Source organism: Pinus tabuliformis, chromosome 5_1 (genome assembly GCF_031772625.1).
Source record: "Pinus tabuliformis cultivar Carrire ecotype Pingquan chromosome 5_1, CPIR1, whole genome shotgun sequence".
Classification (NCBI taxonomy): domain Eukaryota; kingdom Viridiplantae; phylum Streptophyta; class Pinopsida; order Pinales; family Pinaceae; genus Pinus; species Pinus tabuliformis.
In genome coordinates this window covers 291,577,486-291,601,801 of record NC_142305.1, presented here as the reverse complement: position 1 = coordinate 291,601,801, position 24,316 = coordinate 291,577,486, and the positions used below count along the sequence as shown (strand labels likewise).

At 36.0% G+C, this 24,316-nt stretch overlaps 1 long non-coding RNA gene across 1 annotated transcript; it reads left to right on the top strand.

Moving 5' to 3' along the window:
* Positions 1–8,855: 8,855 nt before the first annotated feature.
* Positions 8,856–19,341, top strand: LOC149164492 (uncharacterized). The gene is made up of 6 exons (XR_016260246.1): positions 8,856–8,966; positions 16,781–16,887; positions 17,777–17,856; positions 18,814–18,900; positions 18,994–19,086; positions 19,259–19,341. It is a non-coding gene; the product is annotated as an uncharacterized LOC149164492 (long non-coding RNA).
* Positions 19,342–24,316: the final 4,975 nt, after the last annotated feature.

The window sequence follows — 24,316 nt, the reverse complement described above, 5'->3', positions numbered from 1 at the left end:
GCGACAATGGAATTCACAACCACCAAACCCAAATTTTATATTTTTTAGGCACTAGCTAGAGTAGTGGATAAAACCACCACTCCTTTAGATCCTAATAGTTTCAAATTCTATATCGATCCATCGCCACTTTATGTTATTTCCTTGTAGACGAAGGGATGGAACTCTCTGTTTGAAACATAAAACAAAATTTAAGGAACAGTAGCATGAGTGGAGCAATGTTCTCTCCTGTGATGAGTTGTGGCACAGAAACCATGCATTATCTAAAGTCCCTCCTCTTGAAGGTAGAACTGGGTGAGTGATTTGCAAGTGACCTGGAAATCTTCTTTATCCTCTATCGCAAAACAGAGTATTTCTATGTTAGTCAGTCGAACTCACATGGAAAATCCAATCTGTGATATGTTTTATTTCTCTAAAATAAAACAAAATTAATCATAAGTTGCATTTCAGATTTGTTTTTGACTTGCATCTCAATCAGCGATATTAGGCTATATCTCAATAAATTACTGTTTTCATTGTCACGTTCCAGGTACTCCTTTGAGATCAAGTCTTGAATTCTGGATTTTATTGCTTTAAGTTCGGGCTTGAATGTGCTTTGGAGCTGTTCAACACACTCACTCAGTAGTTGTTGCTGAGGTAAGATTTTTCTAGCCTTCATCATGAGAACTATTGTTGAATCTATTTAGAAATGTCTGTCTTCTTTTAAATTTTCAATCACTCTCTTCATCTCATTTGCATTCATATCTATAAGTGGAATCTTAATTTTTTTTCAACTTGTTCGAAAAGGGAGGATTGAATTCAAAATTATCACTTGTAGATATTTTTGTAGTGCTAGGTTCCTTTAGAAGAATCTTGTTCTTTCCACATGAAACTAAATACAGAAATTGAATAAGATCTTCATCTTCCAAGTTTAGTTGAGATTTAATTTCTACACAGCTCAGCTTCGTAGCTTCATTGAACAGCAATAGCAAAGATGCTTGGTATGTTGTTACTGCCAAATCTATTACCGATGGCTCTTGGCTCTACACAGTTCATATGGCTCACGATGTATAAGACGTTGTTCCTCTGCATTATGTATAACATTAACACACAGGTTGACTGACACGTTCCTCTACAACAAAGTCAGTTTGACTGAATGGCATCAATCTGCATTGCTTCTCTGCGACATATTTTTGCATTGATGCATAGTTAATATGGAATCGATACTCCATATATATGTAATCTAACCAATAGCGTCAAAATGGCATCATATTATATGACAATGGAAATAACTCCTAATGAAGACTATAATCTTACAGAGACCAGCATAAATAAACATGTTGAGTTTAAGAACCATAAGGCATCGTTGAGTATTTTTTAAGTGACAAGACACCATTGTTGAGAATTTGATGCTTATATGTAATATAACCAATAGCATCAAATGGCATCATCTTATATGACCATGGAAAGAACCCCTAATGAAGACTGTAATCTTACAGAGACCAGCATAAATAAACTTGTTGAATTTAAGATCCACAAGGCACTGTTGAGTTTTTTTTTTAAGTTACAAGACACCATTGTTTACAATTCACTGTTTAGATTCAAGTCTACGGCATATAGTTGGCATAGTAAGAAAAGATATGTTGCTCCCTCAGAACTCACTGATACTTCTCACTAGCACTAGCTAGTAAGGTGACTATCAAGAAGTGAAAGGAACAAATCTCTATGATACAAAAGATCATCTGAATTCACTTCTAAGGAATTTTAGACTTTTATTTTGTCTTCAATCTCCATAATAAGTCCAGGAGTATCCACCGATCTTCATTCTCTGAAGCATTGATCTATCTCATTGGTATAGTTTCCTTTGCCTATCTTCAATATCATAATCAAGGAAGAGCATATGCATGGGCAGATTGTTCTGGCAGTCAGTGATATTGTTGACATCCACTGTCAATACTATTAGCATTTCAAAATCAAAACTATCTTCTACACTTGGGGTTTCAGACGAAGCAGGGTTTCAAATCATAACCAGTCTGAAAAACCATTGGAGTTGGGGGCTCTTTGACTAGGTTCTGAAAGTGCATGCTATTTGTAAGATTGGTGTAATGAAAGGAAGGGTAAAGAGGGTATAGCCAAAGTAATTGATAGGTTTCTGGTGGACACAAAATTGTCAGGGTCCTAGTACATCCATTTTGACAGCCAGATATCCTTTCAAGATGCGGACAAGCGACTTCGTTCGGGGATTGGGGTGGGTGGATCAATAGTCATTTTGATGTTCTCAGTGACCGACATTTTCTTGTGATCTATGCTACTTTCGACGAGAAATTGAACAAATTGGATTGGGTGGGAGGTATGCAAAAATTTCTAAGGCATCACCTGGTCTCACCGGTGCAATTTGTCTTTCCATCCATGGATGCATAGTATACACCTACTTGCTGTGAATAAGATCTATAATTCTTTCTTCGTGACCCGCGGGTCTAAGCAAGAGTGAGACGCATTTCACAGCATTCTGTATCGTTTCTGCATTCATTAGGTTGGTTATAACATAATTGCATATGACTTATGGAGGGGATCTAGTAATTCGTTCATAATACGATACATGTTTCGACGGTTGGTGGTCAATGGATGTGTGTTTGACTACATGAAAGCTTTCAAAAGTGTAAGATGTGGATTATTACTAGTCGATTGAGCAAGCAAAGAATTATTTCTTATTAGTGAATGCATACAGGCAACTGCTGTAATTACTCATACTGCTATTAGTAGTAGGGTTTACCACCTTTTGAGATTCTCTATCCTGACAACTAAACCTTCCTATCTTTTGTCAATATCAATGGTCGTCAATATCAATCACTCTTTCTTTCTTATTAGACGTTAGACGTTCAACGATGGAGCGGGGTTCAACGATTAGTGCATGCAGATATTCTAGCTGTTTCGACCAAGTTTCTCATAACCTATTACTCGAGCTCCTAAAAGAACACATCAAGGATCCTCTCCACTTATACCTCACCCGAAACTTCTATTTTGATCTTCACGATCAACCTATTTCTCTATTAGAATGAGACACATTTTTCTCTCTGATCGATACAGTAACCAACATGTCATGTAGATGAACCAGAGGGAGCAACAGAGCAGTGCCCACCATAGGCTTCGTATTCTCACCCAAAAGCTAGCTTCAATCCCTTCCCAGCAAATAAGAACTCACCATATTTTGGTTATCCCAGGTATTGACCCAAATGTCAGTAGATGGATACTTTGGCTCTCTAACTTTCAGGTATGCTCCGGGTAATGGAACTAAAATAGCAACTGCTTATAGGTCATCAAGCTCAACATGATGATGGTAATCAACAGCTTCATCAACCACTGGATCTAGATCTACTCTATCAACAACTTAGCTAAGAGACTCCCTATGATGCTGCTACTGGTGCTACTACTCCTGAACCTGGACCACCTGTAACCAGTGTTTTTAAAACCGTTTTTAAAACCTACAAAAAATTATGCTGCCACCAACATACTCTTTCTTAACCTAGTATCTTTAAAGTGTTTTTAAAACCTGTAACGTAGTATCTTTAGCCAGACCTGTTTCTTGACAATTGAAGTGTGCAGTTCTAGTCATGCTCTCATCTCAGCTCATATTCGATTTGGCATAAAAACTTGAAGATTGGTTCTTTTGTTGCTAGTATATGTCCACACTCAGAAAAGTTCTATTGTGGAAAGGATTGGCTTCTTTCTTTTCCACTATATGTTGTTATCTTGTACCCTTGTGGGGCTTGACAAACACCAACATTGTCAAGATTATTCTGTAAGGGGACTCCTCCCTTATCATGGATATTAATAATATCTCCAGTGGTGATATTGAACTTTTGAAATTTTCTTTTCTCATATTGAACTCAAATTCAATCTATTCATGCTTTCCTGTACTTAGGAGTAGTCTCTAAAGGCTCAACATAGATGGATCAGTCTACTGAGGTCTAGAGAAATCTTCTTTGAGTTTACCTCATTAGAGTTTACCACATCCAATACCCTTTTGACAGAAGAATTTATTGGCCTCACTACACTTCTTACTTCCATGAGATGATGAGACTATGAGCCTTACATAACCCATCATTAGTAAATTCCATGAGACTATGCCTCTTTGAGACATGCCCTCAAAATCAGTGTGAGCAATATCGACAAATCCACAATTGGTGTATATATCTATTAGTGCATTCCCCACAAAATAATGCCCCTTCAATCTATTCTTTATTATATAGACATGGACTTCCTGACCTTCTTGTGGGACTAATAGATCAGCATATTCATGGAGAATGCTTGCAAAGGTCACAAATTTGGGCTTCAATCCTATAATGTATAAATGATGAAAGAGATCAAAGCTTCATGACGAAGACCATTTTGTACATATGCAAAAATCATGGTGCTCCATAACACTATCTATATTACAAACATTTGTGGAAGAAGTTGTGTGCAACTTCATTTTTATCCAAACTTGGAATAGAAATTCTACATGGCCCATTGTGTCCAATTGTGCAAAGATAAAAATAGAAATCAGGATTGGCTCTGTGTTAGTCATGTGCTATGATTTTGAATTCAGTGTAGCATAATTGATATTTCACAGACTACCTCTTGTTTATGCAAATTGATTTCTATCATTTCCAACTAGAGTTTTTATCGATGATGATTTAGATAGTTAGAGCATCAAAGAACTCTCCATGATCTTTTGTACTCCAGAATACATCGAAGAGTACAAAACTAAAATCAAATTGAATCACATAGTTATTGACAAAATATTCTTCAACTCTTTCAGAGTGTAAGTAAACCCACAATTTTCTATGTCCATAAAATTGCACACAAGGATCGCACTCATAATGCAGGTAATCCAATGCTCCACTAATAACCTGATTAACCTGTGCATCTGATACATCTTCTACAATGTACTGGGAATCCCTGATAAGTGTACAAACATTTTCCCTTGTGTCGATGCTCCTAGGAAATCTAGCAGTTGCATCTCTCACAAGTCATAGTATTGTCATATGCGGGGGCCTATCAGGCTTCAACATAAAATGGTCTTGAGCCTTTAAGGTAGGTTTGCAACCAAATTTCCTTAGTGGAGCAACAACTGCATTACTCCCATCTACAGTAGTGTAAGAGACAGCCCTGTCAGGAACAGAGTATCGAAGAACTTCTTCTCTACAGAAATAGGCTTTCATATCAGCAGAACTTGGGGTGATAGTGATTGAAATTTTTTGAGCTCTAAAGTCCTGAAATATTTCCTTTTCATATATACTTGTTGGCATTTATGGTGGTGGTGGGGTAGGAAGAAGAACAATCTGCTGAAGAGTTTCATTCCAATTTTTCATCCAATTTGCAAATGCTTCCACCAATTTTAAAAGCACATTTTGAGAAATGTCCCATGCTTCTAGAGAACTCTGGACTTCCATGGACTCATCCCTTGGGGAGCTAGATATGATCATACCACTGGACCAATCCATGACCAGCTCCTGGTAGATTTATCATAGACTGCAAGGAGCTTCGAACCCTTGACTCCTAGAAGTTTTTTCATTGAAGCAAAATTTGCTACCATATCAACTCCCAAAGGATGCACAAGAGGGCTTCCAATACCATGCATGCACCTATACTTATAGATTCAAAATTTGCATCAAACCCAAAGAAATTTTCTTCCATGGGCCACTGGTCATACGTCTCCTCCATTACAAAACATGAGCATATGTGTCCTCTCCTAAGAACATATGTGTACTTGTTAAAGGTAATTGTAGGATGGGTATGCACATGGAAAATGTATACTTTAGTTTTTGGATTGATAGGCAAGAAAATGTCCATTGTTTCAAGCTATTGTTGTCCCCTAAGTCCCCTTCAATTCTTAAGATGAAATTTTGAGATCAGGCCTTGTCATTCACTGTAACTTCAAGATCACAACATGACTTAAGTCGCTGAATATGATTGACAACTTCTGGTAAAGTAGATTTATTTGATTCTTTATTTTTGTGTTTAATATGGAACCTATTAGTTCCTTTACCAAAACACCACATCCCCGCAATAGCTCTCAACATAGATATTTTATTACTTCCATTTTGGCTCATTATCAATGAGTAATCTCCTTTAGTGTTCCCTAATGACAATCCTTCAATAAGAGTCATAATGCACTATGGTGTTTGCATTGTTAAAAGTTTTTCGCAAACTTCAAAAGCATTAGCTCCATTACATTGATCAATATCCAAACAAGCTCCCTTTGGTTTTGAGTTTTCTACCAATAGGCTATTTCTTTGGTCCATAATATCACTGCACTTGCCTAAGAAATCCATGACAGGTATCTAGTGCATAATTATCGAGAAATCCCCTAACACGTGATTGGGAACAAAATAGGATTAATTTATTACTCAAAATTTTATTTTTGCCAGTGAAATATATGGGAGCCACAACAACTGCGGGTAAAAGAATTACATCTTCGACCCTTAGAATCTCAACAGGAAATAAATACCTCCCATGTTGTCTTGTCCATACCCACTGTGTTTGCTTGGAAAGGAGCATGGGGTCTCTAAGATCAAAGGGACATTGCCATTTTAGATGTTGAGAATAAGATAAAGGATGATTCTTACTGTCTCCAAAGATGAACTGAAGTTTGCTAGATACAACATCATTATGAGTGATTAACATTGCAGGGTAACATTCAAGATAAATATCACTTCCCACAAAATCCAATATTGGAGCTACTATGTCTGTCTCAACCCCTGGATTTGGTTCCATCATAATGTAGTTCGATGCAGCAATTGCATCTCCAGATGGCAAGTTATTAAATCCTAGCTGCCCGATGCTCAACATACACTTTTAAAAACACAAAAAATTATGCTGCCAAACAATCCATCAGATCAAATATCAGAGGTGGACCCACCTAGTGGCTCTAAAGAAGAAATTTTAGCTGTGACTCTTGGCTTAAACAGAAAGAAAGATATGGTGCACCTTAGAAGAGAAGCAAAATAATACTTGTAGATTCCAACAGTACCCATAACTGTATAGACATCAACTAAGCTAAGCAACTGAACCTAATTGTGTACCCCACTCCATAGTTAAAATCATTGATCGATAAAAGGTCAAGACAGTAAAAAGATTCCATAAAGTCATGGTTCAAATACAAGAATTGGAACATTTAACACAACTCTATGCTCTTCAGCTCAATGAGATGGGTAGGGTACTAGGTGTTGAATAGTTGATGCAGTGGGGTGCTTATAACATTAAACTTGAAGAATAGTTCAAGTAATTTAACTAGAAAAGACAAAATTATGAACTATATGGGTTGAAAGTTCCCATCACAAATGATCTACAACTAATAGAAAGGGGGCAAGAAACACAGACAAACATATAACCACAAAGAAAGTATGTTACCATGGATTATCAAGGTTTCACATTGAATAACTAGGCCAAAAGACTTTAGAATATGATGTGCACACTGCAAAGGAACCTCACCATCACTCAAATCAAGAACTGAGTCAAACTCCCACAACTAAATAAAGATGATGCTACCAAGAAAGCATGCTCAGCAAGAGAAAATCTCATTTACTATGCTTTGAGGACAAAACATTCTTAAGAGGGTGGCAATGTAGTAGGAACAGTACTAATTATGCCAATGAAAGGTCAAAGGCCACACACCTCGTGACCAATCACTGTATATCTATACACAGTCAAGAGGCCCAATGTCGATATCATCCTTAATAAATTCATATCAATCAATCATTATCCAGTATTTTAATTTACAATTGCAGATATACTCTATCAATCTTAGTAATAAACAAGGACTATTTATTCCAGTCTCCATCCATGAGGTGGTTATGGGACCCCACATCAGTGCTTACAGCAACCTTAGTCACCTTAGTCACCTTAGGCAAAGACACAACTGTGTCATTTCAGCATCAAGATCCAAACATTAATTCAAGTCAGAATGGGAAGATATTACAGCATTAAGGTTTTCACATGGGTAGATTTCCAAGGAATCCTAATGCAGATAATAAACTCATATAAGTTTCATGTAATTTTAAATACCGCAACAATGATTTGACCAAAATAACCTTGTTGTCAAAACAAACCAATATACCACTTCAAAATAATCTTAAGTCTGTTATTAAGCACAAATAAAAACTTACAAATTCCTTTGGGAAATCTATTGGAGAGTGCTTGTTCCTCCCAACCAACATGCAGGCATCACCAACTCTCGAGCATAGACTTCTTCCTTCTAGGAACAACACCTTCTTAGTCCCTTAGTAATATTTTATAAATTTTTACTAGTAGATTTTTCTTTCCAAAGATACTTATAGATTTCTTTCTAATTTCTAATTTCTAATTGGTAAATTTTTACTAGTAGTCTGCTGCTGTTTGTATGTAATTATATAAAAATATGCTGATGTTAAAAAGAGAAATGTTTTTTTTTAGAAAATAGAAATTTCTAATTGGTAAAAACTGCTGTTGTTTGTATTATGTCATAAAAACAACAGATTTTTAGCAATTAGAAATTAGATTTACCAAATTTTGAAATGTTTCTTTATCTAATTACAGAACATAAACAGCAGCAGATTTTTACATAATTACATAATACAAACAGCAGCAGATTTTACAAGTCCCTCCTCTTGAAGGTAGAACTGGGTGAGTGATTTGCAAGTGACCTAGAAATCTTCTTCATCCTCTATCGCAAAACAGAGTATTTCTATGTTAGTTAGTCGAACTCACATGGAAAATCCAATCTGTGATATGTTTTATTTCTCTAAAATAAAACAAAATTAATCATAAGTTGCATTTCAGATTTGTTTTTGACTTGCATCTCAATCAGCGATATTAGGCTATATATCTCAATAAATTATTGTTTTCATTGTCACGTTCCAGGTACTCCTTTGAGGTCAAGTCCTGAATTCTGGATTTTATTGCTTTAAGTTCGGGCTTGAATGTGCTTTGGAGCTGTTCAACACACTCACTCAGTAGTTGTTGCTGAGGTAAGATTTTTCTAGCCTTCATCATGAGAACTATTGTTGAATCTATTTAGAAATGTCTGTCTTCTTTTACATTTTCAATCACTCTATTCATCTCATTTGCATTCATATCTGTAAGTGGAATCTTAATTTTTTTTCAACTTGTTCGAAAAGGGAGGATTGAATTCAAAATTATCACTTGTAGATATTGTTGTAGTGCTAGGTTCCTTTAGAAGAATCTTGTTCTTGCCACATGAAACTAAATACAGAAGTCAAATAAGATCTTCATCTTCCAAATTTAGTTGAGATTTAATTTCTACACAGCTCAGCTTCGTAGCTTCATTGAACAGCAATAGCAGAGCTGCTTGGTATGTTGTTACTGCCAAATCTATTACCGATGGCTCTTGGCTCTACACAGTTCATATGGCTCACGATGTATAAGACTTTGTTCCTCTGCATTATGTATAACATTAACACACAGGTCGACTGACACGTTCCTCTACGTTAGTCTAGGGCATATAGTTGGCATAGTAAGAAAAGATATGTTGCTCCCTCAGAACTCACTGATACTTCTCACTGGCACTAGCTAGTAAGGTGCCTATGAAGAAGTGAAAGGAACAAATCTCTATGATACCAAAGATCATCTGACTTAGCTTCCACCAATTTTAAAAGCACATTTTGAGAAATGTCCCATGCTTCTAGAGAACTCTGGACTTCCATGGACTCATCCCTTGGGGAGCTAGATATGATCATACCACTGGACCAATCCATGACCAGCTCCTGGTAGATTTATCATAGACTGCAAGGAGCTTCGAACCCTTGACTCCTAGAAGTTTTTTCATTGAAGCAAAATTTGCTACCATATCAACTCCCAAAGGATGCACAAGAGGGCTTCCAATACCATGCATGCACCTATACTTATAGATTCAAAATTTGCATCAAACCCAAAGAAATTTTCTTCCATGGGCCACTGGTCATACGTCTCCTCCATTACAAAACATGAGCATATGTGTCCTCTCCTAAGAACATATGTGTACTTGTTAAAAGTAATTGTAGGATGGGTATGCACATGGAAAATGTATACTTTAGTTTTTGGATTGATAGGCAAGAAAATGTCCATTGTTTCAAGCTATTGTTGTCCCCTAAGTCCCCTTCAATTCTTAAGATGAAATTTTGAGATCAGGCCTTGTCATTCACTGTAACTTCAAGATCACAACATGACTTAAGTCGCTGAATATGATTGACAACTTCTGGTAAAGTAGATTTATTTGATTCTTTATTTTTGTGTTTAATTAGGCCGATAGGCCTTCCTATGCATCAACACAGTCGTCAACACTTTCAATTTCCTGTTGACATCTGGCATGGTTTCCTACCATTTTTGTCCGCTGCGAAAATTATATACCTATGGTCCACGTAACCCTCATTAGGTGGCACCGCAGGTTTCCGGAACCTACATAAAATCTCATAGCGGCATAGAAGGATGCGTGTTTTAGCCAGTTGCAGAAAATATCCAGCTTTATCTCCCTCCGCATGGAACACCACCAAACAACCATGGAAACAGCAGCCGCTGTAGTTTTTGTCCGCCTGCAATAATTAAATACCTGTGGTCCACGTAACCCTCATGCTTCCGGAACTTACATAAAATCTCATAGCGGCATAGAAGGATCTGTGTTTTAGGCAGTTGCAGAAAATATCCAGCTTTACCTCCGCATGGAACACCACCAAACAACCAAGGAAACAGCAGCCGCTGTAGATTTTTATATGCGTTTTCCATCTTTGCCATTCTAAATTGCATACTATACAGCAAACGCTTTTTACTATTTTATGCGTGTTCATAGTTTGCATACTAAATGCATAATACAGTCATATAAGCTACATCAGTCACGGAAGCGATCTGCCATTAGTGAAATCTTCTACAGTCATATATTTCATCCCCATCTTCTTGCACTCTTGGCCTCAGAGTTAATCGTTTCTTTGGTCTCCCGGTTGTTGTTGTTGTTCTTTTTCCCTGGCTGTTTGCCCTCAGAGTTAATCGTTTCTTTGGTCTGCCGGTTGTTGTTGCTGTTCTTCTTCTCTGGCTGTTGGCAATCACTGGTTATATTAAATTATCACTGTTCTTGTTCTTCTTGTGCCAGTTTTTGCATCTTAAATTTGAGCACGTTAAAATCCTTGAATTTTATAGCTGGGGTGTATATAGGTATTCACTCTTTTAAGGCAGTTTTGTATTCAATGTTAGGCTGCGGGCTCTCCTCATATTTTGTGTTTGTGCTTTAATGTTTTTCATCTTAAACTTGAGCACGTTAAAATCCTCCGTTAAATCCTCACTGTTAATCCCTTAAACGTTAAGTCTCCCTCATTCTATTAAATGTTTAAGCTCAGATCAAGTTCCACTCTACTTGCCAGAGTAATAGTTTTTAAAATTTAGGAACGATCCTCAGCACAATTTCTAAAACTTCACAAAACAATCTGAACATAGAAATATACCGTTTCCTTTTATTGACATGTTTCTTGACTAAATGCTGTTAGGGATTGAGATTTGTCATGGCTGGTTTGCTAATTAAAATGTTTTCTTGATTAAATGTTGTAAGGGATTGAGATTTGTCATGGCATATGGTCTGTTAATTGACATGTTTTCTTGACTGATTGGGGTATTGACAATGTGTGTGGCTCATATTCATTAAAAAGCGCTTCTGCGTGAGTCCTTGATTGATCAACTCCTGATGTAAAGGAGTCTCTTTCTTCTATTTCTATATGTTATGAGATTCTTTATGTTTTTTGTCATGATTATCGAGTGTCACGAGATGATGACATACATCTATGCATTGTAGTCCTTCCCACTTTATCTTGGATTGATCAGCTCCTTATGTAAAGGAAAGGAGTCTCCTTGGATTGATAAGCTATGAGTCTCCTCGTTTTATTTCATGTTGACAATCCAGCAGTTGACAGACGGGAATCTCTAGAACGGTCTCCCCCGAATCTTTAAAACTTTAGAACTTCCATACCACAGTTAGCTTTAGCAAGAACATTTTTTCGTTATCGAGAACTTTTGTATCCCTGACTAATTAAACAAAAAAAAAGCATTTTCACTTATCCAAAGGAATGCCAACGTTTCAAGCTGCATTAAAAACCTGCCAAACAAGACCCTCTGGATCTGCCATTGCCTCAGAAAATCCTTCTTCATGAATCAAACGACACAAATCATCATAGATAAAGTTGAATGCAACATCGTATTTCTTAAGCATTTGAGCTACTGCCAACTGGAGCATACCCATCACAAATTGTTGGATTATAGAAGCCTGTTGTATGCTCTGCATCAATCAATTCCTGAAATTTGCAAGAGAAAATACATGATTACCATCATCAAACAAAATCTGTGTATACCAACAAAGAAGGCATTGTGCATTTGATATTCCTATTGGCTGCTCCCTTGGTGCTCTGTGTGGTAATTATTCCATGAGAATTGGCTACTTGCTTGGCCTTTGCAGAACTGTTGTGCTTAATGAGTATAGTCCACTTGAAAAATCGGGCACGGCAGTTATTGGCTTTCACGTATCAATGGAAAAATACCACGACGTTGGCACGGTAGTTTGACTGGAGATGAAACAGAATTACCTGAAAAACGACACAGAAATAACTCTCAGCTCTACGATGGCAGAACCAGCAGCAACACATGTAACAGTTGGAAACTATCGTTAGTAGTAAATATGAGATGTTTTTACTTTACTTTTACAGAATGGGATGTTTTTATTTAAATTTTTAGAATTAGATTATACATTATTTTTTCAGAATTGAATATTTTTATTTTATTTTTCCAGATTTATTGGAGATTGGAATTTCAAAACAGATTCAGCAGTGCAATTAGACCGTTCTGATACTCCCAACCCATTTTCACGGGATCTCCTCATATTTTGTGTTTGTGCTTTAATGTTTTTGCATCTTAAACTTGAGCACGTTAAAATCCTCCGTTAAATCCTCACTGTTTAGCCCTTAAACATTAAGTCTCCCTCTTTCTATTAAATTTTTAACCTCAGATCAAGTTCCACTCTACTTGCCAGAGTAATAATTTTTAAAATTTAGGAACGATCCTCAGCACAATTTCTAAAACTTCACAAAACAATCTGAACATAAAAATATACCGTTTCCTTTTATTGACATGTTTTCTTGACTAAATGCTGTTAGGGATTGAGATTTGTCATGGCTGGTTTGCTAATTGAAATGTTTTCTTGATTAAATGTTGTAAGGGATTGAGATTTGTCATGGCATATGGTCTGTTAATTGACACGTTTTCTTGACTGATTGGTGTATTGACAATGTGTGTGTCTAATATGCATTAAAAAGCGCTTCTGCATGAGTCCTTGATTGATCAACTCCTCATGTAAAGGAGTCTCTTTCTTCTATTTCTATATGTTATGAGCTTCTTTATGTTTTTTTTTCATGATTATCGAGTGTCACGAGATGATGACATACATCTATGCATTGTAGTCCTTCCCACTTTGTCTTGGATTGATCAGCTCCTTATGTAAAGGAAAGGAGTCTCCTTGGATTGATAAGCTAGAAATCTCCTCGTTTTATTTCATGTTGACAATCCAGCAGTTGACAGACGGGAATCTCTAGAACGGTCTCCCCCGAATCTTTAAAACTTTAGAACTTCCATACCACAGTTAGCTTTAGCAAGAACAGTTTTCCGTTATCGAGAACTTTTGTATCCATGACTAATTAAACGAAAAAAAAGAAGCATTTTCACTTATCCAAAGGAATGCCAACATTTCAAGCTGCATTAAAAACCTGCCAAAAAAGACCCTCTGGATCTGCCATTGCCTCAGAAAATCCTTCTTCATGAATCAAACGACACAAATCATCATAGATAAAGTTGAATGCAACATCATATTTCTTAAGCATTTGAGCTACTGCCAACTGGAGCATACCCATCACAATTTGCTGGATTATAGAAGTCTGTTGTATGCTCTGCATCAATCAATTCCTGAAATTTGCAAGAGAAAATACATGATTACCATCATCAAACAAAATCTGTTTATACCAACAAAGAAGGCATTGTGCATTTGATATTCCTATTGGCTGCTCCCTTGCTGCTCTCTTCTTTTTTGGTTCAAGCATGTCAACATTTTTAAATACATGTGAATGAATCTGGACCCCAATAAACACATGTTCAGTCAGAAAGTCTTGTGGTTTTCTTTATGTTCTTCTGCGTTTACATGCTGCTCTGTTCTCTTTTTCTCTTCCAGTATAAAGGACTTACATTCCCAGTCTGTTCTGTCTCCTATATCTTTTACTCTATTTCAGATTTAATAAGCTATACAATATCAATAGCAGCCTAGAAGTTGGCCCGACCTTTTATAAAAATTCAACAATTCCAACTTCATAAATCTATCGGCCTCTCTTTGTACCTTTTGGGACAATTGCTAGTATGGAACCTATTAGTTCCTTTACCAAAACACCACATCCCCGCAATAGCTCTCAACATAGATATTTTATTACTTCCATTTTGGCTCATTATCAATGAGTAATCTCCTTTAGTGTTCCCCAATGACAATCCTTCAATAAGAGTCATAATGCACTATGGTGTATGCATTATGGTAGGTTTGCAACCAAATTTCCTTAGTGGAGCAACAACTACATTACTCCCATCTACAGTAGTGTAAGAGACAGCCTTGTCAGGAACAGAGTATCGAAGAACTTCTTCTCTACAGAAATAGGCTTTCATATCAGCAGAACTTGGGGTGATAGTGATTGAACTTTTTTGAGCTCTAAAGTCCTGAAATATTTCCTTTTCATATATACTTGTTGGCATTTATGGTGGTGGTGGGGTAGGAAGAAGAACAATCTGCTGAAGAGTTTCATTCCAATTTTTCATCCAATTTGCAAATGCTTCCACCAATTTTAAAAGCACATTTTGAGAAATGTCCCATGCTTCTAGAGAACTCTGGACTTCCATGGACTCATCCCTTGGGGAGCTAGATATGATCATACCACTGGACCAATCCATGACCAGCTCCTGGTAGATTTATCATAGACTGCAAGGAGCTTCGAACCCTTGACTCGTAGAAGTTTTTTCATTGAAGCAAAATTTGCTACCATATCAACTCCCAAAGGATGCACAAGAGGGCTTCCAATACCATGCATGCACCTATACTTATAGATTCAAAATTTGCATCAAACCCAAAGAAATTTTCTTCCATGGGCCACTGGTCATATGTCTCCTCCATTACAAAACATGAGCATATGTGTCCTCTCCTAAGAACATATGTGTACTTGTTAAAAGTAATTGTAGGATGGGTATGCACATGGAAAATGTATACTTTAGTTTTTGGATTGATAGGCAAGAAAATGTCCATTTTTTCAAGCTATTGTTGTCCCCTAAGTCCCCTTCAATTCTTAAGATGAAATTTTGAGATGAGGCCTTGTCATTCACTGTAACTTCAAGATCACAACATGACTTAAGTCACTGAATATGATTGACAGCTTCTGGTAAAGTAGATTTATTTGATTCTTTATTTTTGTGTTTAATATGGAACCTATTAGTTCCTTTACCAAAACACCACATCCCCGCAATAGCTCTCAACATGGATATTTTATTACTTCCATTTTGGCTCATTATCAATGAGTAATCTCCTTTAGTGTTCCCCAATGAACATCCTTCAATAAGAGTCATAATGCACTATGGTGTATGCATTATGGTAGGTTTGCAACCAAATTTCCTTAGTGGAGCAACAACTGCATTACTCCCATCTACAGTAGTGTAAGAGGCAACCCTGTCAGGAACAGAGTATCAAAGAACTTCTTCTCTACAGAAATAGGCTTTCATATCAGCAGAACTTGGGGTGATAGTGATTGAACGTTTTTGAGCTCTAAAGTCCTGAAATATTTCCTTTTCATATGTACTTGTTGGCATTTATGGTGGTGGTGGGGTAGGAAGAAAAACAATCTGCTGAAGAGTTTCATTCCAATTTTTCATCCAATTTGCAAATGCTTCCACGAATTTTAAAAGCACAGTTTGAGAAATGTCCCATGCTTCTAGAGAACTCTGGACTTCCATGGACTCATCCCTTGGGGAGCTAGATATGATCATACCACTGGACCAATCCATGACCAGCTCCTGGTAGATTTATCATAGACTGCAAGGAGCTTCAAACCCTTGGAAGTTATAGAATCTACAGAAAGAAAATGAAACAGCAGCGATGGATTCTGAAAAGGTAAGCTAAATTATGTATGAACTTCATATTTTTCCATCTTCTTTATCAGATTCATCTTAAGGAACATAGTACACAGTTGGTGCACTGTATGTGTGACATTTTTTCATTTTTTCCTTTCAAGAGATAAGTAAACAATTTGTTTCACAGAATATGTCATCACCTACATTGGAACAGAGGATGGAATCCTTCGACACACCACTGAAGACTCTTGGACATACTGAGGGCCATGATATATCTCCTTGCTTGTACACATTATTTGGACCAAAATGTAGTACGCCATTGACAAATCGTGAGCTTACATAAGATAATGATAAGGTTGTTACTGGCACACCATTTGAAAATGCTCTACAGTCTCCATTAGTGACTGAATCAGGGGGAGTTGACAATTTTGGCAATGAATTGCCACGGTTAGTTTATGTATTTCTATCCTCTATCGCAAAACAGAGTATTTCTATGTTAGTCAATCGAACTCACATGGAAAATCCAATCTGTGATATGTTTTATTTCTCTAAAATAAAACAAAATTAACCATAAGTTGCATTACAGATTTGTTTTCAACTTGCATCTCAATCAGCAATATTAGGCTATATATCTCAATAAATTACTGTTTTCATTGTCACGTTCCAGGTACTCCTTTGAGATCAAGTCCTAAATTTTGGATTTTATTGCTTTAAGTTCGGGCTTGAATGTGCTTTGGAGCTGTTCAACACACTCGCTCAATAGTTGTTGCTGAGGTGAGATTTTTCTAGCCTTCATGATGAGAACTATTCTTGAATCTTTTTAGAAATGTCTGTCTTCTTTTACATTTTCGATCACTCTGTTCCTCTCATTTGCATTCATATCTGTAAGTGGAATCTTAATATTTTTCAACTTGTGCGAAAAGGGAGGATTGAATTCAAAATTATCACTTGTAGATATTGTTGCAGTGCTAGGTTCCTTTAGAAGAATCTTGTTCTTGCCACATGAAACTAAATACAGAAATTGAATAAGATCTTCATCTTCCAAATTTTTAGCAGATAAAAACTGCTGCTGTTTGTATTATGTAATAAAAACAACAGATTTTTAGCAATTAGAAATTAGATTTACCAAATTTTGAAATGTTTTTTTATCTAATTACAGAACATAAACAGCAGCAGATTTTTACATAATTACATAATACAAACAGCAACAGATTTTTACCAATTAGAAAATTCTAATTGGTAAAAATCTGCTGCTGTTTGTATTATGTAATTATGTAAAAATCTGCTGCTGTTTATGTTCTGTAATTAGATAAAAAAACATTTGGAAATTTGGTAAATCTAATTTCTAATTGCTAAAAATCTGTTATTTGTATTATGTAAGTATGTAAAAATCCGCTGCTTTTTATATTTCGTAATTATGTAAAAAGGGTAATGTTTTTTTAGGAAAAAAATGAAGGGGGGAATAATGGCATGAGGTCTTTTACATACATGACGCCATAAGAGCTGAACCATTTTATCATTTAGCACTGGAGAATCTGATTCCAAGAAAGGAAGAAATTGTCAAAATAGAAATTGTCACTTGGATTTTTAACTAAGTTGTTTGCAAATTCCGCCCTAGAGAGCCATTTTGAGATTATTCACCTTCAATCCTTTGTTTTTTAAGGGAGAACATCCTTTTCTATCGATCTCTTCTACTTTGAGGATATGGCAAGTGGAGAAGGAGGTGCAAGTGGATCGGAAAAGGTAAGCTTACTTTGTTTTTATAGAATAATTGCATAATATAATATGTTTTATTTTTTGTTTAAGGTTTGAAGTTAGAATTATAATTTTATAATTATACTTTGTGGTAAATCATTGAAATTTGGACAGGGAAAGAATCCGATAACGGAGTCCTTGCTTGAAGATGTTTTTGGGATAGAAGGACTCAAAAAACTTCAATCTTTGGATGCTGAATCCCTAATGCATTTTCTTAAGACAAAATCCCCTGAAGCTAATCAACTAGGTCCAGGTAATCAACAAGCTTTAGGAGAATCCATTAGTTCCCCATCCTCTCTTGGATCAAGAAAAAAATCGAAAAAAGTGTTATTGACATCAAACACCAATAATGAAGAACATTGTGTTGAAACATCTTCTCTGGTGGCAACTCCTGGGACTGCAAATTCTTGTTCATCCTCAGCTTATGCATCATCTATTGGTAGTTTAGGTACCAAGATAGAGTATGACCCTGTCTCAGGGGAGATAAGAAGGAAAGAAGCAGGAAAAGAATTCTTAAATAGGCTAAAGGACTCATGCCTTCAACGATTTAGAGATCATCTTCACCTCACATTCTCCAAGATTCCACTTCACCTAAAAAAGATGGTGGTACAAGACATAGAGAATGAATTTGGTACCGGTTGGTCGGTTAAGAAGATAAAATTGCAAATGTCGCTCAATTGTAAGAGGTTTCGTTGCAACCAAACAAGAAAAATTAAAAAAATGCCTCAAGATCAAAGACTGAAACAAAGACCTATTGACATACCTTTTAAAGTATGGAAAGAACTTGTAAAATCATATGAGAAGTTGGATGCACAAATAAAAGCCGGCAATGAGAGCAGTCAGGTATTGAATTTTTCATTAAACATTATTTAGAATGTATTAATACTTATAAGTATCTTATACATGTATTTGTGTGAAAATAAATTGAATTGGTTTATGTTTAAGGACAAGGCATCCAAGGCGAGGTTAACCAAGACAAAAGTCACTCATCGTAGTGGCCAGAAAGGTTTAAAAGCACTGATAACAACCTTTGTAAGTATATTAAACATGTGATATCTTTTTAATAAATTTTGTACTAGAAGAAATTCATTGTTATCTAATTTCTCCCTATTTACTGATTGATAGGAACTAAAATATGGAAGACCTCCAAATCATTTGGAAAAGGAGGTGCTGCAGCAAAAGAGATGGGTTGAATTTGTTGTTTGGATGGACTCTATGGTATGTAATCTTAGTTGGATTTCCAATATACTTTTAAACCATATTTTCATTTTATTTTTTAGTACTATTAGATATTATATCTTACCTCATTTTATGGTTAACATTGTATAACAAAAACATGCGTTGTGTTATGTAATTAATACTAACATGTAATATTGATTTTTTTTGTCAGAATGCTATAGGTAATGATTGCTAAGACGATGATCCAAATTATGTTCAACATATATCAGGAGATGATGAGGATGAGGAAGAGGATGAGGATGAGGATGAGGATGATGGTGGTGAAGGAGGAGATGATGATGATAGTTGCGGTGTTCGTGATGATGTGGATCAGAGTAATGAGGATGGTCAAGATGATCATGAGGATGATCTTGGTGGTGGTAGCTAGGCATGCACATGAATTGTTTTTTATGAAGAAATTATTGTGTAGAATGACATTGTTATGTTTAGATGGGTGTTGTGAATTTACCCTATATCAATGAGACATTTTGATTTTGTAATCATACGATGATTTTGATTTATGTATGTTGTTAATTTATCGTAGAATAACGATATTCATGAAATATTTTGATTTGTTAATCATATTTGAATTTTAGTTGTTTTGATTAAAAATAATACTGATTTTATTAGTATTATGTTGCTATTTTATACATGTTTTGAAAATTGTTAATGACACATTGTTATTTTTTTGGATGGATGTTGTCAATTTCTCTTAAATTTCTTTACAAATGATTTTGAATTGTGATATCTACTTTAATGATATTTAGAAAATATCATATATTTCACTATGAATCTATAAAGGGGGTCATATATGTAAAGAAAAATATACTCTATATAAGAAGTCAAATGTGGATGTAACCATGGATGCAAAATTGAAAGTAGAATTGGATGTTAAACTAGGAATTAATACAAAATGCAAACAATTGACATACAAAGTGTTTTAAATTAAAAGTGAAAAATTTTGCAATAGTTGACACAAAGAAGGGAACAAAACATGGCATACAAAAGGATATCAAATTGGGCAAAAACAAGGACACATAAATGGGCACCAAATTAGATGCAAAAAAAGACAACAACTAGATGTAAAATAAGATGCAAATTTGAGTGTTAAAAAGAAGCAAAAAACGTTACAAATTAATATGCCAAATGATGATGCAAATAATGGTGTAAATTTAGGATGCAAACTTGGGTGCAAAAAAGGAAAAAAAAAAAGATGTAAGAAAAGACATAAAACAAGATGCAAAATGGGGCTGAAAAAAGGTGAAACCAAGGATGCCATATTGGATGTAAAAAATGATTCCTAATCTCATGCAAATTTAGGCTCGAACTCAGACACAAAATTATATGCAAATGTGGACACAAAATGAGGTAAAAAAAGATGCAAATTTGGATGGTGAAAACGATGTAAAACTAGACACCAAAAAAAATGCAAAATTGGATGAAAAAGTCGGTGTAAATAATGGTGCGACATTGGACACAAGTAGACACAAAAAAATGGTGCAAAAAGGGGCATAAAATATCTTAAAATTGGATGCAAAACTTGGTGCAAAAACAAATACAAAATTAGACGTAAAAAATGGCTCTACATTAAATGTACCATTAGACACAAAATAAGATGCAAAGGTGGACACAACACATGACTCAACATAAGATGCAAATATAAATGCAAATTTGGATGCTCAAAATGATGTAGCATTAGATGCAAGAGATGGTGTTAAAAATGATGCAAAATTGGATGAAACAAATGACAAAAAATATGGTGCAAAATGAGATGGGAAAAATGGAGACAAATCAAACGTAAATGTGGATGTAAAAAATGGTCCCAAAAAAGATGCAAAAATGGGCACAAAAATGGATGCAAAATTTGGTGCTAAATCAAATTCAACACATGGTGAAAAGATAGGCACCAAAGCTGGTGCAAAAATAGAAGCAAAAACTAGTGTAAGACTAGATACAAAACCTTGCGTAAGACTAGATGCAAAAACTGACACAAAATGGATGCATAAAAAGACGTTAAATTGGATTCAAAATACAGTGTAAACTTGATGCAAATGATGGTGCAAAAATGGAAGCAAAGAATGACACAAAATAGGAAGCAAAAGAGAATGAAAAATAGAAGAAAAAAATGACACAAAACTAGAAGCAAAACCTGTCATAAAATAAGATGCAAATCTTGGTTCAAAATTTGACGCAAAAAATGATGCATAGTTTGGTGTAAAAAACGGTGCAAAATCTAGCGTGAAAAAGGATGCAAAATCAGGTGCAAAAAAGGACACTTTAAAAATTGTAAAATAGAGCCAGATTTAGCGCCAGGTTGCTCATCACAATTACAAAAAAAATGCACTAAAATCTGGTGCTAAATCTGGCGCAAATCGCTGGTTTTGTTGTAGTGCATGGAAGTGATGTGCTTCACTAGTTCTAGAAAGTTTGGAATAAACCTCCTTACAAAGTTAATCTTACCCATGAAGGATTGAATGTACCTTTTTGATCTTGGGATATACAATGTCTGAATTTCTTGAACTCTTGCTGGATCAATCTTCACACCTTTAGTAAAGGAAATATGTCCCAGAAGTTTGCCTTCTTCTAGAGCGAACTGTGACTTCTTTGGGTTCATCAAAATTCCAAACTATCTGCAATTTAGAAAGACGTTCTTCAAATGCTGCAAATGGTCCTTGTGAGTGCTGGAAAAGACTGTTATGTCATCAAGGTAGATAAGGACAAACTGGTCCTTCTCTCCTGCAAAGGCTATGTCCATGGCCCTCTAAAAAGTAGCCCTAGCATTCATCAATCCAAAAGGCATCTTGGAGTACATTAAAGTGCCCCAAGGAGCAGTGAAGGTGGTCTTTTCCTAATCTTCTGGGTACAACAATATGATTGTAACCTGAAAATCCATCTAAGGAAGACATGACTATAGCCCCTGAAACTTTTTGCAGCAAGTGTTCCATCTTAGGCAGGGGGTAGTTGTCTTTTTTATAACATTTGTTCAAATTCCTGAAGTCAACACAAAGCCTGATTTCTCCATTCTTCTTTATTACTACCACAAGGTCAGCTATCCACTTTAAATACCTTAGGGGAACTATGATCTTGGCATCCAACAACTTCTTGATTTCTTTCTCAATCAAAGGCAATAAGAGAGGGTTGATCGGTCTTAATTTCTGCTTAAAAGGGATGGTGTTCTTCTCTAGCGGAATCTTATGCTGAATGATGTTGGTGTCACATCTCTTAAGATCACTGTATTCCCAAGAAAAAATATCAAAAAATTGTTTCATCAGGGTGCAATACTCAGAACTCTAGGCAGAAGACAAGTGAGTGGATAGATTTATGTATTTTGGATGGGCTAGACTTCCTACGTTATGTTTATGAACAATAGACTTGTTTTCCTTTTTGGAAAGCTTATAAGGTACATCGTTATGATCAAATAGCTTCTCTAGGGGCACCAATCCTTTGGGTATATGGTTACTAGGTAGCTGGACAATGCTTTCGCGGCCAATCTCGTCCTTTAGCTTGGACTAGTTTCATTCTTCCATGGTTTCATTTTCTTGGTCGATGTGCATTTCAGAAAATTCATCAATGACTTGTAAAAATCTATTAATTTCATCATCGTCTTCAAAAACTTTCCAATATTTGACATTGTCAGGCAGAGATGGTCTATATTTCACCTAAACTTCATAAGTCAATTTAGGATGCAAATGAGGAATAAACGTGCTAGCAGACACAGCAAGGAAATCAATGAGTTGGTTCTTCATTCTTGGGATGTAAGAAATGCTAAAAATATTAAAAGAGTCCTTAAGCTTCCATACCTCATCTTTGTATGCTTTCAGCCTTGGATGCTTTTCTTGGAAAGTTTTGTTGACCTACTGAACGATAAGGTCTACCTCTCCAAATACTTTTAGACCTTTGATGCCCATTTCTTTAGTAGCATTTAAGCACAATATCAAGGCTTCGTACTTTGCTATGTTATTTGTGACTTGAAAAGTTATTTTTGAAGATAAATGAATGGATTCCTGTGTGGGGGACACAAGTACTAGACCTGCCCCTACAGCTTCCTTAGAGCAAGCCCCATCAAATAACATGCCCCAAATCTGTGGGCCTTCTTCCTCTGCAATCTGGAAAACTTCTTTTTTAAGCTACGTGGAGGCCAACTGGGATTCTTCAATCTGAAGAATATAGGCTCCAAAATCAATGTCGACATCATAGATGTGATGATTAGTGGGATTCCTTTCATCACTGATTATATAAGCCAACTGAGCTTCGCTGTATGATCTCTTACTCTCACCTCCAAAAACCGGGATAGTAGCATAGGACAGATCATTTTACGATGTTCCACCTAATCGCTTGATCTAGCCTCTCGAAAGAAACATGCCAAACTTGGGGGGTACATCTGCTACCACAATATCCATCATCATGCTCTTCATGGGCATCTGAGACAAGGTGATGGCTAGGTCTTTGATTAATTCCAAACATTTCAATTTTTCTAGAGTTAAAAGAAAACAGGTCATGATAAGGCTTGGTAATGTCAAGACCCAACTCATCCATGACAGCCTTGGGCATTAGATTATGGCCGGCTTCAGTGTCTAAAAGGAAATTATGAAGGATTTTGTCATGAATAGCCAATGAGACATAGAATGATGGGGAGCTATCTTCACAATTTTCAATCATTGGGCTGAGAATAACAACTAGTTTGTCATCTTACAGATTTACATAGTCAGTGGAGGCTTGGATGGCTTTAGGCTCAAGGGCCTCGAGGATGGATCTTTTGAAGGAATCATTCATCACTAGTTCAATCAAAGGTATAGGTATTCTTAGCTTCTGAATTTTTGATTGAAAACTGAAAGGAGAAGGAGACTTGTTAAGGTCTCTTACCTTGTGAGCTGGAGCTTTGAGGATGATGGGATCAATCGCCAGTCGTTTCTGCTTATTAGCTTACTATATTGCAAGGAAAATAGCTCTCTGAACAGGAGTTTCCTTAGAATTATTTGTCTTTGACCTCAAATTATATCTGGGTTGATCAGTAGTTTCCAGAACAACTTCATTATCCCACTCTTGGCTATTCTGGTCATCAAATAATGACTTTTCATAGGCAGCGGAGGTCAAAAAGGAGGCACTGCCTTTGTCTTCCAGATAATGGATCTCATCATCTTCTTCAAACTACTCTTCTTCCATGACTATATTCTAGAAAGGGGTCTTCACCCTTTGGTCTTCATTGGAATCTTCTCTTCTTTGCAGAATC